Below are 18,685 nucleotides of genomic sequence, written 5' to 3' on the forward strand. Positions count from 1 at the left end.
GGGTTTGGCGCTACACGTAGGGACTTCGGTGGAGAGGTCCACGGCCGGAGCCGCGGTTGTTTGTAGGGGATTTGAGTTTGTGACGCCACCAACGGGTTGTGGTGAATGGATGGACACCACCGCTGCCGTTGACTAGGCTCCCGGGGACTGTGTTGCACAGCTTGGTGTTGACCCCCTCCATGGGTAGGGGGGATGATGGTCCCGTGGGCCCGAGGGAGGTGCTGAGGCGGGGGAACGGATGCGCGGTGGGGTGTCGGTGCAGTGCGGCGCGGTGCATGGCTCGAAGGCACTGTTGTACTCACTGTCACAAACATGCTGGAGTCTCTGGTAAACCAAGCGAGATGGTGAACGGTGTCCGCCTTTCTCCTGCACCTAACTTATGTAGAAAACGTCGACTCCTATGCCTGAGCAATGGTAGTCCGCTCCCCGGCTTGGTATGTGCCGGGAGAGCCCTTTTGCCCGCAGACGCTGGCCCCTCGGGTCTCTATGCCTGGGCGGTGGTGTTACCCTAATGGTTGGGCTGTTGTCTTCAGTCGGGTCTTAGGTCGGACAGGTCCTAAAGTCCAGTCCTCAATCAGTTGATTTGACTCAGCCCGGTTGTTTCTGGGCCTCGTACTGGGTCTGAGTACCCCTCCTGGTGCTCCGGTTTACAATCGGTTCCCCGGTTTGGTACTGGCGGGCCACCGCCCGTCTCCGGTCCCTAAGGTTCCACCGGCTGTAATCCCAGCTCCTGCAGGCGGCCACCACCGTCTGCCTCCTTGCCAGAGGTGACTGGGCTCCAACCCAGACACCTGTGTAGACTATGGAAGACTTAGGCACAGGTCTGCCCTGTCCACTGTCAAAGCTCAACTCCACTCCCTTCAACTCTGCTCCCCACGGGGAACTACTCTGTTCTTCCTGCCTCAGGGCCTAAGAACTCCTCGGTGGGTGGAGCCAACCACCTGGCTCCGCCCCCTGGTGTGAACATCAAACCCGGAGGGAGGTGACAAGGGTTTTTGTAGTTTGGCTGCTGTCACCTTATTAAGGGGGTAGGTGTTTTGTGCAAGGGCCTACTTGTGACAACCTGGCTAGTCCAGGGAGTCACAATCATACATCAAAAGTTTGGCAATTTCAAGACTGCTGCATCCCTCTGCAAGACATCTCACAATTTTGGACTTTTCAGAGCCCGTCAAATCTCTCCTCTGACCCATTTTGCCAAAGGAAAGGAAGTTGCCTAATAATTAATCACACCTTATATAGGGCGTTGATGTCATTACACCACACCCCTCCTCATTACAGAGACTCCTCATTACAGAGATGCACATCACCTGATTTACTTAATTGGTAGTTGGCTGTCAAGCCTATACAGCTTGAAAGAGAACAAGTTGTATAAAAATTATCATGTGATCAAAATACTCATTTGCCTAATAATTCTGCACACAATGTATAAAGATAAAAATGCAACAAAAAGAGAGGTAAAAAATCTCCTCCAAAAAATCAGCAATTACTTACAGCAAATGGAGGGCAGCAGTTATAACCTGCCCAGGCCAAGAAACTAATGCACCTGTGATGCCTCCACTTTATTGGGGGTCTTGCTGCATCCTGCTAGTGCATTAGTTCCTTGGCCTTGTCAGATTATAACTGCTGTTATAATTTACCAAAGACATTTTTACACCATATTCCTGCACCAAATTTACACCTGGCAAAAGAAAAAATCACATCACTACAACATTATACCACATGCAGTAGTGATGCTTTTTTTTGCCAGGACGTGTAGATTGGGTGCAGGAATATGCTGTTGAAATTTCAGCACCAAATCTGCGTCTCTTGGCAAAAAAAAACAAAAAATCCTGCGGTTTTCTGTCAGGAGATGTAGGTCTGTGAACTCAGTGACCTCTCCTCCTGAGGTGAGGTCATTGACTTTACTGAGGTCAGATTACCTGCTATCACAGGTGAAGGGTAGTGGGAACCTCCAGCTGTGACCGCAAATAAACTGAGTGACGTCTGCTCATCACTGTGGCTCTGTCTGCCTGAAGCTCACAATGGGTGGTTATTATTCTTTTTCATTTTATCATTTTTAGGCTGGGGGTGCCAATAAGCATGGGTCTCCCCAGTCTGAGAATATCAGCCCCCAGCTGCGGGCTTTATCATGACTGGGTATCAAAATACAATCTGCTACTACCACGTGGCACGAATGCGCAGACAGCGCTACTCCCCAGCACATATGCACTGGAGCTTTTTGCACACATAGTCTCAGGGAAGAACACCTCGGCCTACAACTGCGCAGTAGGACTATATTGAGACTTAACCTCTGAACGCCAAAACATCCTACCCACATAATGAGCAGAGGCCAGATGACTAGAACGCCGTCGAGGGGGAACAAAAGATCCGGACATCAGCACTGGGGAGGCAGTGGTCCTGGCCAGAGGTGACCGAGGTGTGGATGCACCTCGGCGCGTGACAATTAATAGTATGTTGGAACTCAAAGCTGCGATGGTCTGACAACCTGTGGTATACACAGCAGTGCATCATCACTGCTCTGTATAGCAGAAAGCATGATCCCCTATGAATGCTGGCCAAAGGCCGGTGTTTACAGGAGGATCATGATGATGGGCATGGGAGTCATCAGCAGACCCTCAGCTGTCATGGCAACCCATCAGTGCCCTGTGATCATAAAGCGATGAACTAAGAGCCCTCTGGGGAGAATGTTTATTTACAAGGAATAACAAACACAAGCTGCCGAGCATCGGGAGGGGAAAAAAGGAGTGAAGGCAGGAAAACCCCCCTCAGTACAACAGTATACTCTCTAGCTGAAGCGACTGACCACATCACCACAACTACCGGTAGTACAAGACACAATATAGTTTTAACAGCAGAATAGCCGTATGCATATATTCAACATGAAACTATCCTGCTCTGTCCTCTTTCCTAACTGGTCTCCCCTAAAGGGACCATGCGAATACCGCAATCTGACTATGGAGGCCTAATAAAGTTCCCTAACCGCTGCACTCAGACGTACACTCACGGCTCCGTCCGAAGGACCGGTCCCCTCTACGGTACGGTGGTACACACTTAACTCCGGGAGGGGATTGCAGGACCTTTCTTCCCACGATTAACTGGGCAGCTGGGCTCATCAAGTGCTGTCTACTAGCATGCTGGATACTATATAGAGAGAAGGGCTGCACATCAGTGACAGTACAAGGGGAATAAATGTAAAGCAGAAACTGCTGTATGAATGCTGGCATAAAAAATACAATAGCTATATGTGAGAATGAAAATATGACAATGGAATCTGCATTACTGTCATGAATATGTGACGCCCTGGCAAAACCATGGTGTCACAGAGCCTGCAGACATCCAGCAAAGTGCAGGCTATTCTCCTCCTTGGTAACCTGATCCCACACCAGTGCAGCAGGACAGACACCCCCCCCCAGTGTAAGAGCTAAACAAAGCAGCAGGGGAGGGGCTGGAGCAGAGTGTGTGGGGAGAGGGGGAGGAGAGGAGTCCGGAGGTGTAGCCAGGCTGCTACAGAAGCGTGCTCCAAAAGGGCCGGGACAGGCTGTTAGTGAGGAAGGGACTTGAGGTGACTGGGGCAGGGTAGTGGCCCGCCGGTATCGAAAGAGATCCCGGATCACTGCAGGGGAGTGGACTCCCCGTTCCCGGCTGAGGAGGAAAGAAAGAGAAAGAGTGGAGAAAGAGGCACCTGGCTGCAGGGAAAGAACAGGGGCTGCTGCACCGTGTGTGGGACTTAAACGCCATCCATACCGAAGGCTGCGGACTCCGGCAATTTCTGGTTAATTCCTGACTCTGTGTGAATTTTCTTGCAAAGCGAACTGTGAGTAACAACATCCCCCGGTCCAACCGGGCGCACAGCTCTCAGACGGTCTCCATCTCCCACCTGCACCACCTCACCGGGGTCCCAGGACACCAACACCCTACCTGTGGAGGGAAATCACCACCTTGCTGACCACCACCATCCCCGGGATCTATTAACCGGCAGCGGCGGTGCTACGTTACCTCACCGCACACCACGGGTGGCGTCACGGACAATCTCCCTTATCTAATCCCCTTCTTACTGTGGAGCCTGGGATCACAGACTGGGTCACGCCACCGTGATACCCACAGAAGTGACCCTGTGGCCCGGATCTGAGTACCCCTTATCCCCGGGCGACACAAACATATGAATAAAAGAAATTTAGCTATTCAATTGATCAATACAACAGAGCCCCAACACCTCGGCACAATATTTTCTTACATTGGGGTCCCTAGCTAATGTGTGTCCTTCTCACATATAGCTATTGTATTTTTCATGCCTGTATTCATACAACAGTTTCTGCTTTACATTTATTCCCCTTGCACTGTCACTGGCGTGCAGCCCTTCTCTCTATATAGTGTAGTATATATAGTAAGTTTTTTAGGGTTTTTGCACCCAGTTCAGAACTAGAATGGTGTTCCAGACGTTATCGCTTAATTGGTTTGTAGTCTTTTGTTTGTGAACTCGACCTCACCCACACCTATCGCCAGTCCACATTATACATACTGTATATAGCCTGGGTCTCAGCTTCCCATACACGGTAAGTTTCTTAACTGCAAGAGAGGACACACATTAGCTAGGGACCCCAATTTAAGAGAATACCGTGACGAGGTGTTGGTGCTCTGTTGTATTGATCAATTCAATAGCTACATTTCTCTTTATTCTTAATTTCATGGCAGTTATCCAGATTCCATTGTCATATTTTCATTCTCACATATAGCTATTGTATTTTTCATGCCAGTATTCATACAGCAGTTTCTGCTTTACATTTATTCCCCTTGCACTGTCAGTGGTGTGCAGCCCTTCTCTTTATATAGTGAACATTTTTTAGGGTCTTTCCACCCAGTTCAGACTTAGAATGGTGTTCCAAACGTTATTTCTTAATTTCTTCTTATCTTTGGCTGGCACTGGTACCTGCCAGTAAACACTCATCAGGTCGAGCGTCAAGATTGAAGTACTTAGCTCTTCCCAGGGTGGACAGGGACTGCTCAATTCAGGGCAAGGGTAACAGTCAGGGACTGTACAGGCGTTGAGCTTCCTATAGTCCACGCAGAATCTCACTGACCTGTCCTTTTTGACAAGGACCACCAGAGCCGCTCGGGGGCTTTGACTCGCTTGCACCACCCTCGACTCCAGCATCTGTACCAGCAATATCTTCACCTCTTGATATAGTTTGGGAGGAATCTGCCGGTATCATTCATGGATCAGGTGTGTGTCCCCCATTAGTATCTCGTGTGTGATGGCATCTGTATAGCCAAAATCTTCGGCGTGGCGAGTAAATGCAGCCTGATTCTTCCATTGCATCTCTTCTATTGCTTGTACATTCTCGGGGCCAAGGGACTTCTTATCCACTTCCATCTGATGTAGAATCACTCACCCACTCCACTTTGGGGACAGCTGCTCCTTATTGTCTTCTGAGACTTCCAGAGTCCAGCTAACATTCTCCACTGGGGAAAGGGAACCCTCCCTTTGATTCACCACATCACCTCAATGGTGACAAATATGAGCCAGTTCCATTCCTGCTGACAGAGAGGTTTCTTGCAGCCCCACGTTCATAGCATGTAGGGGAACTCGCACCCGATGACCTACTGCTACTACTACACTCTTATGAGTTCCGCAGACCCATATCAGATGTTGGAAGGTGACTTGGGTGGCCTTGTGCTTGCTTTTATGCTTCCAGTAACCAGGGCCTCTCTTAGTAAAAAATATCTGGTCCAGTTCTCACAGGACATTCATTCCCAAGACCACGGGCACATCTTCCCTGATGGGTTCCGGGACCAACAATATCCCTCTCATCCCCACTTCTTGCCCGCTGATGTTTACCTTCATCCACATGACCCCACTAAGTGGGATCAACTGGTAATTACTTAGCAGCAGATACACTAATCAATCTCTCGTTCGGGCCTGGCCAGGGCCTGGAAGTATTGATTTAAGAAAGCTTCCGGCATAGTCGTCACTTGGGAGCCAGTGTCAATTAAAAAATCTATGAGGACATAAAAAACACCAAAAAGAGGAATAAAAATCCTCCAAAAATGAAGCAAAAACTCACAGACTAATGGCAGAAGATGTAAACTGCCCAGGTCAAAAAGACTAATGCACTACCAGGATGCAGCAAGACCTCCATTAAATGGAGAAATCACAGCTGCAAAGGAAGATGGTAAAATTGCACACTTGTGGCTTGCATAGGTCACTGTTCAGACATGCAGGTACACAGTATCTGGTATGCAGCCCATTAGTTACGCCCATCCCAATAGATGCAACCGGGCTGCGCCAGTACTATATATGTGCTCCATGCAGGGACAGTGAGTATAGTATGCAAGGCCTAACATAAAGAGGCCTGGCTGCATCCGGTAAAAAATATTCTGTGCAAAAGAATAAATAAATATATGAGGTATTGGTACGTAATATGGCCATAGTACGGAAAGCCTCTTCCTTTGCATCCTGGTAGTGCATTAATCTATGAGGACATGTTCAAATTCAGCATGCATGATGGGACTACTTGATACCAGATGTTCATTCTCATAAGGGGCGGTCTCTCTTTGGGTTTACCCCACAGGGCTCCGCACTACTGTAGGGGTTGGCAGTTTAACGGCGGCTCTTGTGTAGCTGGGGGCTTCCTCTGGCAGTTTGGGGCCAAATGACCCCGTTCTTCACACCGCCAGCAGATAACATCTTCACTCCTCCATGGCCTATTTTGATTGCGGGGTACGGTCTCCAATGGTCATTGGTAGGATCTATACGACCATGGGGGGCCTGGTTGATATGGTCCCATAGCTAGAGGTGGTGGGTATGTCTGACAGAGGTACTCTGGAAGTAGGTAAGGGACTTCAGAAGCAGAGCGGTCCTTCATGTCCAAACACTGAAATCTCAATCTATACCCTTAGGGGACTTTGCACACTACGACATCGCAGGTGCGATGTCGGAAGGGTCATGTCGAAAGTGACGCACTTCCGGCGTCGCACTCGACATCGTAGTGTGTAAATCCTAGATGATACGATTAACGAGCGCAAAATCGTCGTAATCGTATCATCGGTATAGTGTCTGGGAATTCCAGAATTACGCGACTGCGACAGGTACGATGTTGTTCCTCATTCCTGCGGCAGCACACATCGCTGTGTGTGAAGCTGCAGGAGTGATGAACATCTCCTAGCTGCGTCCTGCAGCTCACGCCGGCTATGCGGAAGGACAGAGGTGGGCGGGATGTTTACGTCCCGCTCATCTCCGCCCCTCCGCTTCTATTGGCCACCTGCCGTGTGACGTCGCTATGACGCCGCACGACCTGCCCCCTTAATAAGGAGGCGGGTCACCAGCCAGATCGACGTCGCAAGGCAGGTGAGTCCATGTGAAGCTGCCGTAGCGATAATGTTCGCTACGGCTGCTATCACAAGATATCGCTGCTGCGACGGGGGCGGGGACTATCGTGCTCGGCATCGCAAGCATTGGCTTGCGATGTCGTTGTGTGCAAAGTGCCCCTTAGTCAGCATAGGGTTATTAATACAAACACAATTTCCCCAAGGGCAACTAGAGGTACCCTAACTAAAGATTAATAAAACTTTTGTTCTCAAAAATACATTAAACAGATTAATCTAAAATCTCGGCAGACAAAGCAAATTAATAGTAAGTCATGTATCCGGCCGCGGACCAGATACTATATACAAGTGGACTGATGTCCTACAGTATTATCAGATTGGTATTGCCCTACTCTGCCTATAAAAAGCTAATAGTCTCCCCAACATGTTTCAACATGTCTGGCTTCATCAGGAGACTGAGGCTATATAGGCAGAGTAGGGCAATACCAATCTGATAATACTGTAGGACATCAGTCCACTTGTATATAGTATCTGGTCCGCGGCCGGATACATGACTTACTATTAAGTTGCTTTGTCTGCCGAGATTTTAGATTAATCTGTTTAATGTATTTTTGAGAATAAAAGTTAAGTTTTATTAATCTTTAGTTAGGGTACCTCTAGTTTCCCTTTGGGCAAATTGTGTTTGTTCTTCATGTCCAACTCCATCTGAGTCAATTTCTCTTGCATGTTGGTCAGAGAGTCCTGCAAATTTTGTACCACCTGAGCCAGAACCTTCCCCGATGCAGTGCCCCTACTGGGACGTGCAGAGTGGTAGCATACGTAGGTTTCTTCATTACTTTGTGTCACTGCCTTCAACAGGATCTTCCAGAATGAGAGGGTTGGGTCCACCCGGACACGCTCCGACAGAGCCCTTCATAACGAGGTATTGCAAAGCCGCAGGATGAACTGATTGCGGAATATCTTGTTGATGGATTCTAAACCAGTGGACTGATCGCCTTCCTACTTTTGCATTTCTGCCATCACATCCTGTAGTGCCATTGCATACTCTGAGATATTTTCTCCTTCCTGCTGTAGTCTACAGAAGAATTTTACCCGGAGATGGCCCATACTGACGGTATCTCCATAGATCTCTTCCAGGAAGGTCACCAGCTCCTTTTGCGTGCTCCGTGTATTTTCTAGCTGAAGGCAGACACCTCTACAGGTTTCTCTTTCCAAAGCCATCAACACAATTTCTTCCTCCAGCTCAGGACCGATCCCATAAACCTTTAGAACACTGTGTAGCGGCAAAACCCAGTCCAACAACGGCATGTTCCTTCAATCAAATTTGGGTAGGACATTAAATATGGTGCCCACCGGAAGGGTCCTTGCAGGGGTTCCACCATTTCCTGCGGCACCTCCAACCATATTAGCGCCAGCAACCCCTACAACATTTCCCCCACGGCTATCTGCAGCTTAACCCCAGTGAAAGCCATTCACAGACTGTGATTGGCTCTCCCTAGGTTGTCTTTACACATTATGCAGTGAAGCAAGTCTATGCTTTGTGGTGGTTGTTTCATGGACGACACATTTGAGCACCTGCGATACTTGGCCGAACAAGCAAATACCCAAGCGCCCCAATGGTCCATGAAGTAACTAGCAGTGGCGAGCATTCTTACTTGTCACTACTGCCATCCTCACAGACTGCACAGCTCTTCTGTCCACAAAATCATGAAGGAGCGTCAGCCTACTCTAATTGAAATATAGCTTTCTCATGTGCAGTTTTTTTCAACTGGAAGATGCTGATGAAAAGACAGATTCCCAATATATTTGATAAAATAAAGACAAAAGCCGCAAACCCCTGTACATATGTAGCACCCTACGGGACCTGCAGGGCATAACTTGTGACCGATCCAGTGGTTTTGTGGGGTTGCTGTGAATGGCCCAACCTGGCTCTGTGGCCCCGTCGGCTACAGGCAAAAAGAGAGTCAAAAAGGTGGGTGGGAGAGCTTCCTTTGCAGTGCCACTCGTGGTGCGCGGCCAGGGATTAGCTACTGCTGTGAGATGTCGCTCTCCTCCGTGGCTGATGTTACTGCAGCCCAGATAGTCCAGCTCCCCACAGATGGAGCGAGCCCCGGGGAGAATGGTGGTGACTGGGAAGAGCCATTGGTGCGGAAGCGCAGGGCGGTGGCGCCAGCCAAATCAGTCTCACACAGGGGCTGTAGTTCCAGGTGTTTTACTTACAGTTCATGTGCTGCGCCCGCAGAGTACCAGTCATCGCCGTGATGGGCCCCAGCTGATCCCGGATGAAGCAGAGGTCACCACCGGTGTTGTGAAGCATGTGAGACCTTCCTCCTTGCACCTTGTAGTGTAGATCCCCGTGGCGAGAAGCTACTTGGGGATCCAAGTGTCCTTGCCTTTAGTTACCGTCCCATATGCAGGCAGCGCAAAACTTGTTATGGACCCGTAAGTGGCCGTGGCTCCTGTCTCTATCTGCTGCTGTGCCCCGGGACTTTTGGTGGTGCGCAATGGGATGTGAAATCCACTTTCCCTGCAGATTTGTTAGAATCCATGAAGGTTCCCCTAACCGAGGGCTCTTCACCCTGACTGGTGCCGGTCTCGAAGGGACTGTTGGGGGCTCACCCTCCAGCTACTGAGTTGCTCCTCTGTCTCACAGCTCCACTCAGTCATCTTATGCTTCTCTCTCAGTCTGCCCGGCACCCGGTTGGCCTCTCTTGGGGGGGCCGTTTAGTTTTCCCCCCAGAAGCCTTTTTTCTTCTCTGCCTCAAGCTGTTCTCTCTCCTGCGTCCAAACTGTTCTGAAGTAAAACTCCTTCTGAAGTGAAATTAAGTGTGTTCGCTCCCTTCCCAGGCAGCCCCCACCTTTTTGATGACTCATCCTGCCCGGGAATTTCCCAGCCTGGCTTCCTGAGTAATGTAAGCGCTGGTGTGCCGCCCCAGCGAGAGCCGACGGGCTGCTCGTATCCGGATCCGCAGTGGCTCGAGGGGTCTCTGGACCCAAAGCGGGGTCGCGCGGCTGCTCGAAGTGAAAAAGGGGAAAAAGATATTTACAAAAGGGGTGGAAAAAATTGAGTAATGTTCGTGACGCCACCCACGGGTCGTGGTAATGTGGGATACCACTGCTGCTGTGTTTGGGATAGAGCGCCCGGGAGCGATGGGATGGCAGCTTGTGATGTTAACCCCTCCGTGGGCAGCGGGAAGGTGTCCCGGGGCTCGGTGTTGGAAGGCTGGGGACCCGTCGGGAGAAAAGGGGCACAATGTACTCACACAGTCCAGAGATGCTGACACCGACAATGGGTAAACTAAAGTCCTGAATGGCCTGTAGCCTTTGTCTGAACACGCTGGGTCCGTGCCCTTTTGGCGTTGCTGGTTGGTCTGAAGCCTTGTCCCTTGGCACAGTGTTTACTCTTTGTGGATCCCGTTCACCTGAAACTACTCGGGTCCCGCTCACCCGCGTGGCTAGCAGAGTGAGCTTGCTCTCAGGGTTCACGCTTGGAATTTTCTGGACGTTTTTGGGAAGTCCTATCCCCCTCGTTGCGCTAGTACCCCGATTTTGGAGCGGGTGGAGAACGGCTCGTGAAGACTTTGTCCTCGTTGGGTGAATTACTGGGCTGCATAAAGTTTCTTCCCATCCAAGGGTCCGCGTACCACGTCGTTCCCTGGCCCCTGCCCGGTTGTAGCACAAGGAGTCCGAACTTCCCTCCGTGGCAGTACCGTGCCCCCTGTCATTACACCCTGCAACCGGGGTTCCAGCTCCTTCCAGGCCAGGCCAACGTCTGGCACCTGGGACGGGTACCTTTTTCTGTCACGGCTTACTGACACTCTCTGACTACTCTTTTACACTTCTGGCCCTCCTTCTACCATTCCTCCATCTGGGCGGCCCTATTCCCCTCAGGCTGGCCAATGGGTGTCTGGTGGGTGTGGTGCAGAGTGTTCCTCAGGATTTGTGTATACCTGTTCTTAGCAACACCAAAGGGACAGGACCCCTAACCAAGGAGGAGCGGGTACCATGCAGAAGGGCAGATTGCACGGCACCCTTGTGACGACCTGATAGACCAGAGCATCACACTGGCTCACTAACTGGGTGTTTATGTAAGTGTATTGTATAAGCTCCAAGCCCTAGCGGTTAACCTCCTCTTACCCGGGATAAGCATTACACCTTAAGACAGATGCAATACTCTGTGGTGCCTGAAGACTCAGGGGCACCACATAGTGTTTTTCAACTGGAAGATGCTGATAAAAAGACATATTCCCAATATATTTGATACAATAAAGACAAAAGCAGCAAACCACTGTACATGCACTGTTGCAATATTGCTGAGTAGGTCTACATGTGAGAGTGCTGATATCCCAGCTGCAGTGTCTACTCCCATCCACCAGAGGGATGCCTGTGTTGCACCCCTGAACCCATCAGGGCACTACAAGGTACTGCATCCCACCAAGGATGCAGGGCCTACCCCCAGGGACCTGGAAGACCAGTGCTGGTAACAGCAAAACATATTGTAATCCCAGTTTTCCCCAATCCACACAGACTGGTGACAGACTAGAAATGGACCCAATGGATGGCCACCCAGGGGTGGAGCCAATACAGTCCACTAGACAACGACAAGGTGGGAGGGGACAAACAGTGAGTTAGAGTTAGTAAGTGAGAGGAGACGGACGCAACTGCTCTGACAAGGGAGTGTAACGGAGACCCGAGGGCCCAGGCGTGTGGTTGCCGGAGGAATACGGTGGAGTACTCCTGGAACCATAGCACCAATTGGGGCACAAAGCCTTAGGTCAGGTAAACGCTCTAGGCAGACCTAATAAACATCTGCACAGTGAGGGGACCATCCAGAACCTCACTAACCTTAGAAGTCCAGGGTCACCAGCAGTAATGGGAGAACCAGGGACCGGAACCGAACACCGTCCCTACAGGGTTCACACTTCCGTCGTACGGACCAGAGACTGAGATACAAACAGGAGGGGACCCCAAGATGCTCCAAGTCACGGGGACCCACCAACTTGAGAAAGGTGCAGGGGAAAGAAGCCACCAGATCACCAACCGGCATTGGGACTAAGGGAGAGAGAGGTGAATACCAGCCCTCCTCCGGGTTACCATCTACAGTGAATAAAGAGAACCAGTTAAACAGCAACCCTTGTGTGACCTACCCTTCTTTCTGCGCCTAACTCCATCACCTACCCCCTGGGGCTCCGGCCCTACTTGCGGAGGGCCCAACATCAAGACTCCCATCACATCAGCCCCAGCGGAACGACTGTGCAGTGACGGTTCCATCACCATAACCGCAACCCGCAAGTGGCGACACAACATAAACTTAATTAAACATTCCCTTATATATAAACCCCTTTTAAAAGCAACCCCAGGGTCACGGAACCAGGCAACAGCCACCCAGTGACACATCCCAGAAGAACACTGCCCGGGACCGAGTACCCCATAGCCCTGGGCGGCACACCTGCGTTGTTGCAGTGTCTCCTCCCATCCACCAGAGAGATGTCTGCGCAGCCTTGAAGGAGGATTCTGTGAGGAACAAGAGAGAGGAGGAAGGGAGGAGATAGGGAGACAAAGGAAAAGGGATCCTGAAGTTTGGTGGCTGACTTTCGCTGCATTGCTCTGAGATTTCTGGACTGCTGGAGACAGCCTGCTGATTGCTATGCAAGTATAGGCAACGTAGCTAAATGCTACTGTTCATAGACTGTTGCCAGGGAGAGAGAAAACTGTGATTGGAGAGGTTTCCCTGGTTATCTCGGTGATCCACTCCTGAGGCGATTCCCACTGGACCGCTGCTCCTTCCTTGAGGTGACCTGTTCCTGTGATTGCCACTGCCTTATGGACTTGTTGCAGGGATGAAAGTTGCCTAGATTTCCCCTTTTTACCTGAGACTTCCCTGGATCCACCCATCGGTACTGTAAGTCCTGAGCTCGGCCCCCACACACATTTTTCTTTTTTTGCTGACAAAGTGTGCACACATGGGGTAGTGGTTTTGGCGCCAAAACGGTTAAGGTACGCTGCAGTCACTTACACAAAACTGAACTTGAACTACTGTTGTATTGCTGTTAACAAATGTTAAACCCCAGGTAATTTGCTATTGTGCACATGTATGAGGGGAGAGGGAGAAAAATAGAGGTATAAATAAGATTGTTAATCAGTGTGCTAGTCAACAGACAGGTCCTAGCACTCAGTAATTTACACTCTGTTATTAGTTTATAAGTGCTTTTCTAGCATTGTTTTGGGTTTTCCTTTTAGGTAAAATGTGTTCCAGTAGTCCCTGAGATATTGGAAGGGGTCCCTAGACCACCACACTGATCCTGTTTTTTTGTTGTATGTACATTTGTTTGCTGCAATTCTTAACTGTGATCTCAAGTTGCATTTCCCATTTCCCAAATGAGTTTATAAAGTAAACGTGTTTGCACTCAGCCCTAGTCTGGTCTCGTTTCTCATTCGTGACCCGCTGTATCCTGGAAGCAACCTCTTGGTTCCACATACACATGTCAATTAGTGGTTATTTTACAGATTCCTTAGGGATGTCCACATTTTTAAATAGGTGTCACTTTGGATTGCAAACCCCATTGATTCAAACAAAGACATAGAAATTAATTTATCCATTTGACTAACTAAAATATTATAATGAAATTGGTATGCTTTATACAGGATTGGTGGCAATGGCATTGCCAGCACTTGGCAAGGGAGGTACAGTGCTGGCCAAAAGTATTGGTACCCCTGCAATTCTGTCAGAAAATACTCAGTTTCTTCCTGAAAATGATTGCAATCACAAATTCTTTGGTATTATTATCTTAATTTAATTTGTCTTCAATGGAAAAAAAAAAAAAAACAATATGTCAAAAAGCCAAATTGGATATAATTCCACACCATACATAAAAAAGGGGGTGGACAAAAGTATTGGCACCGTTTGAAAAATCATGTGATGCTTCTCTAAATTGTGTAATTAACAGCACCTGTAACTTACCTGTGGCACCTAACAGGTGTTAGCAATAACTAAATCACACTTGCAGCCAGTTGACATGGATTAAAGTTGACTCAACCTCTGTCCTGTGTCCTTGTGTGTACCACATTGAGCATGGAGAAAAGAAAGAAGACCAAAGAACTGTCTGAAGACTTGAGAATCCAAATTGTGAGGAAGCATGAGCAATCTCAAGTCTACAAGTCCATCTCCAAAGACCTGAAAGTTCCTGTGTCTACGGTGCGCTGTGTCATCAAGAAGTTTAAAGCCCATGGCACTGTGGCTAACCTCTTTAGATGTGGAAGGAAAAGAAAAATTGACGAGAGATTTCAACGCAAGATTGTGCGGATGGTGGATAAAGAACCTCGACTAACATCCAAACAAGTTCAAGCTGCCCTGCAGTCCGAGGGTACAACAGTGTCAACCCGTACTATCCGTCGGCGTCTGAATGAAAGGGACTGTATGGTAGGATACCCAGGAAGACCCCACTTCTTACCCCGAGACATAAAAAAGCCAGGCTGGAGTTTGCCAAAACTTACCTGAGAAAGCCTAAAATGTTTTGGAAGAATGTTCTCTGGTCAGATGAGACAAAAGTAGAGCTTTTTGGGAAAAGCCATCAACATAGAATTTACAGGGAAAAAAAAAAGAGGCATTCAAAGAAAAGAACACGGTCCCTACAGTCAAACATGACGGAGGTTCCCTGATGTTTTGGGGTTGCTTTGCTGCCTCTGGCACTGGACTACCTGACCGTGTGCATGGCATTATGACGTCTTTAAGACTACCAACAAATTTTGCAGCATAATGTAGGCCCCAGTGGGAGAAAGCTGGGTCTCCCTCAGAGGTCATGGGTCTTCCAGCAGGACAATGACCCAAAACACACTTTCAAAAGCACTAGAAAATGGTTTGAGAGAAAGCACTGGAGACTACTAAAGTGGCCAGCAATGAGTCGAGACCTGAATCCCATAGAACACCTGTGGAGAGATCTCAAAATGGCAGTTTGGAGAAGGCACCCTTCAAATCTCAGGGACCTGGAGCAGTTTGCCAAAGAAGAATGGTCTAAAATTCCAGCAGAGCATTGTAAGAAACTCATTGATGGTTACCGGAAGCGGTTGTTCGCAGTTATTTTGGCTAAAGGTTGTGCAACCAAGTATTAGGCTAAGGGTGCCAATACTTTTGTCTGGTCCATTTTTGGAGTTGTGTGAAATGATCAATGATTTGATTTTTGTTTCATTCTCTTTTGTGTTTTTTTCATTGCAAGCAAAATAAATGAAGATAATAATACCAAAGAATTTGTGATTGCAATCATTTTCAAGAAGAAACAGAGTATTATCTGACAGAATTGCAGGGGTGCCAATACTTTTGGCCAGCACTGTACTTTTTAAGTGATCTGCTAGTACCTGGGATTACTGCATTTAGTTTCCTGCCTCCTCCTCCACTACTAGTGTCCCATATACCCCTATGTAGTGCTTTACATTGTGCATCAGTATTCGGGAGAAGAAGAGAAAAACTGTGGAAAAAGAAGCGCAATAGGGTCTTACCCTAATATATATAGGGTGAGGCAATGAGCAATACTACTCACCTATAACAGCATGTAACTCCAAGTCCCGGCAGCAGTCCCCATAAGGCAGATAACAGAGAGTAATAGAGATGGGTTTCAAAGCCGCGCCAAAGACCAACGGATCATGTAAGCTTAAGATTAATGTTGCTTTGTTTCATGCACAGGTCAAGTATACGCGTTTCAGGAGACACAGCTCCCTTCCTCAGGACAAACCAGCAAAGAGATTTGATTTTCTTTGCTGGTTTGTCCTGAGGAAGGGAGCTGTGTCTCCTGAAACGCGTAGACCTGACCTGTGCATGAAATAAAGCAACATTAATCTTAAGCTTACATGATCCGTTGGTCTTTGGCACGGCTTTGAAACCCATCTCTATTACTCTCTGTTATTCGGGAGAAGAGACATTTGGCATTGCGGCCTTCTTCTGATTGGTGCATTATTGATGTTGCCAATATTGTTAGCAATATATGGCCAGTTCTTCTTCCACCAGTAACCATGCTTACTATATATTAGTATCCGAGACTGGAAATTTGCACTGTTTCTGCTGGCAGCTCTTATCTGTAAAATGTAGAATGAGCCTACAAACACCTACCAGCCCATAATTTGGACTCTACCTGTCTGTTTCGTTATGTCTGGAGAGAGTTTTTGTTAGGCTTTAGCACCACCATAAAGCTTTGATGACATTATTGGATGACAGGACTGGAAGTGCTGGAATTGAAAGCTTATGTTGGCCCACGGGGTGTTGAAACAACACATTACAGCTTTCAATATATGTCTTAGTGTAATGCTATTAAATTGCATCCTTCTGCTTTTACTGGCCACAAAATGTATTCCACTCCAATGTATGACATTACTAATATCAACTGTACATGACAGGACCTTATTAGATCTTTAATAACGTACGCAAAAAGACATAAAGAAACTACTACATTCCAGCCAAAGTCGTAATGTTCTCTTTTCTTTTCAACTTCCTACCTTTAATATCCTCAATTATTCTATCTCTGCTCATAGCATTATAAATATATATAAATATATGTAAGGGGGTAGTTGGACCCCCGAGCAGGAGAAGAGAATTCCCCCCTGAAGACGCCACATGGTGTGGTGGCGAATGTCGACAGTAATAATAAAATGTGACCTGTTGTGTTAGGTGATAAACGATTTTCCCCACTAGGTGCCAGTACAGAGTAGATGGTTCCCCTGGTAACAGTGGCAGGGAAGGAGGAGTAGTGTAGCCTAGTTGGGGGGTGGGCTCTGAATACAGGTCCAGAGCTCAGTCTGAGGTGACGGGGCAGAGTGTGGGAGTGGGTGCTTTAGCAGAGAAGTGGAGGTCAGCAGGAACGCCTGTAGAAGGGACCTTCGGGAGACGGGAACGCCCGTAGCGAGAAAACAGAATAAACCTTTGAGGAAAGGTGGAAAAGTCGGGACTTGTCTGGAGCTGGTAGTGTGTACTGGAGCTGCCCCATAGTCTGAAAAAACCCTGAGATAGGGCTTGACTAAACCCGGGTTGGAGTGCAGCTATCAGGGGGATAACACGCCTTCCCAGGATGTGGCATTCAGCCACATCCTGGGAAGGCGGCAGCAAGAGGATTTAGTCCACCTATCCATTCAAACCCCTAATGAGCAAGCCACAGATGGAAATTCCCCTCACTTTATTATAGCTAATGCTATATTGCAAACAGGCTTCTCCTTCCTCTACAAACATAAGGTACAGCGTATGAATTATCTTCTTTACAATCATACTCACCTTCGAGGACGTTTATTTCCTTTAAATGGTACAATACCTACAGTCATGGCCAAATGTTTTGAGAATGCTACAAATATTAATTTTTACAAAGTCTACTGCATAAGTTTTTCTAATGGCAATTTGCATATACTCCAGAATGTCATAAAGAGTGATCAGCTTAACAGCAATTACTTGCAAAGTCAATATTGGCTAAGAAAATTAACTTTAACCCCCAAAACACATTTCAACATCATTGCATTCCTGCCTTAAAAGGATCAGCTAACATTGTTTTAGTGATTGTTCCATTAACACAGGTGTGGGAGTTGATGAGGATAGGGCTGGCGATCAATCAGTCATGATTAAGTAAGAATGACAACACTGGACACTTTAAAAGGAGGCTGGTGCTTGGTATCATTGTTTCTCTTCAGTTAACCATGGTTATCTCTAAAGAAACACATGCAGCCATCATTGCTCTGCACAAACATGGCCTAACAGGGAAGAGTATCGCAGCTACAAAGATTGCACCTCAGTCAACAATCTATCACATCATCAAGAACTTCAAGGAGAGAGCTTTCATTGTTGCCAAAAAGGCTCCAGGGCGCCCAAGAAGGACCAGCAAACGCCAGGACCGTATCTTAAAACTGTTTCAGCTGCGGGATCGGACTACCAGCAGTGCCGAGCTAGCTCACCAATGGCAGCAGGCTGGTGTGAGTGCTTCTGCACGCACTGTGAGGCGGAGACTGCTTGAGCAAGGCCTGGTTTCAAGGAGGGCAGCAAAGAAGCCACTTCTCTCCAGAAAAAACATCAGGGACCGACTGATATTCTGCAAAAGGTACAGGGAGTGGACTGCTGAGGACTGGGGTAAAGTCATTTTTGTCAGATGAATCCCCTTTTCGATTGTTTGGGACATCTGGAAAACAGCTTATTAGGAGAAGAAGAGGTGAGCGCTACCACCAGTCTTGTCTCATGCCAACTGTTAAGCATCCTGAAACAATTCATGTGTGGGGTTGCTTCTCAGCCAAGGGAATCGGCTCACTCACAGTCTTGCCTAAAAACACAGCCATGAATAAAGAATGGTACCAGAATATCCTCCAAGAGCAACTTCTCCCAACTGTCCAAGAGCAGTTTGGC

This window comes from Anomaloglossus baeobatrachus, chromosome 4 (assembly GCF_048569485.1).
Source record: "Anomaloglossus baeobatrachus isolate aAnoBae1 chromosome 4, aAnoBae1.hap1, whole genome shotgun sequence".
In the NCBI taxonomy this organism is placed as follows: domain Eukaryota; kingdom Metazoa; phylum Chordata; class Amphibia; order Anura; family Aromobatidae; genus Anomaloglossus; species Anomaloglossus baeobatrachus.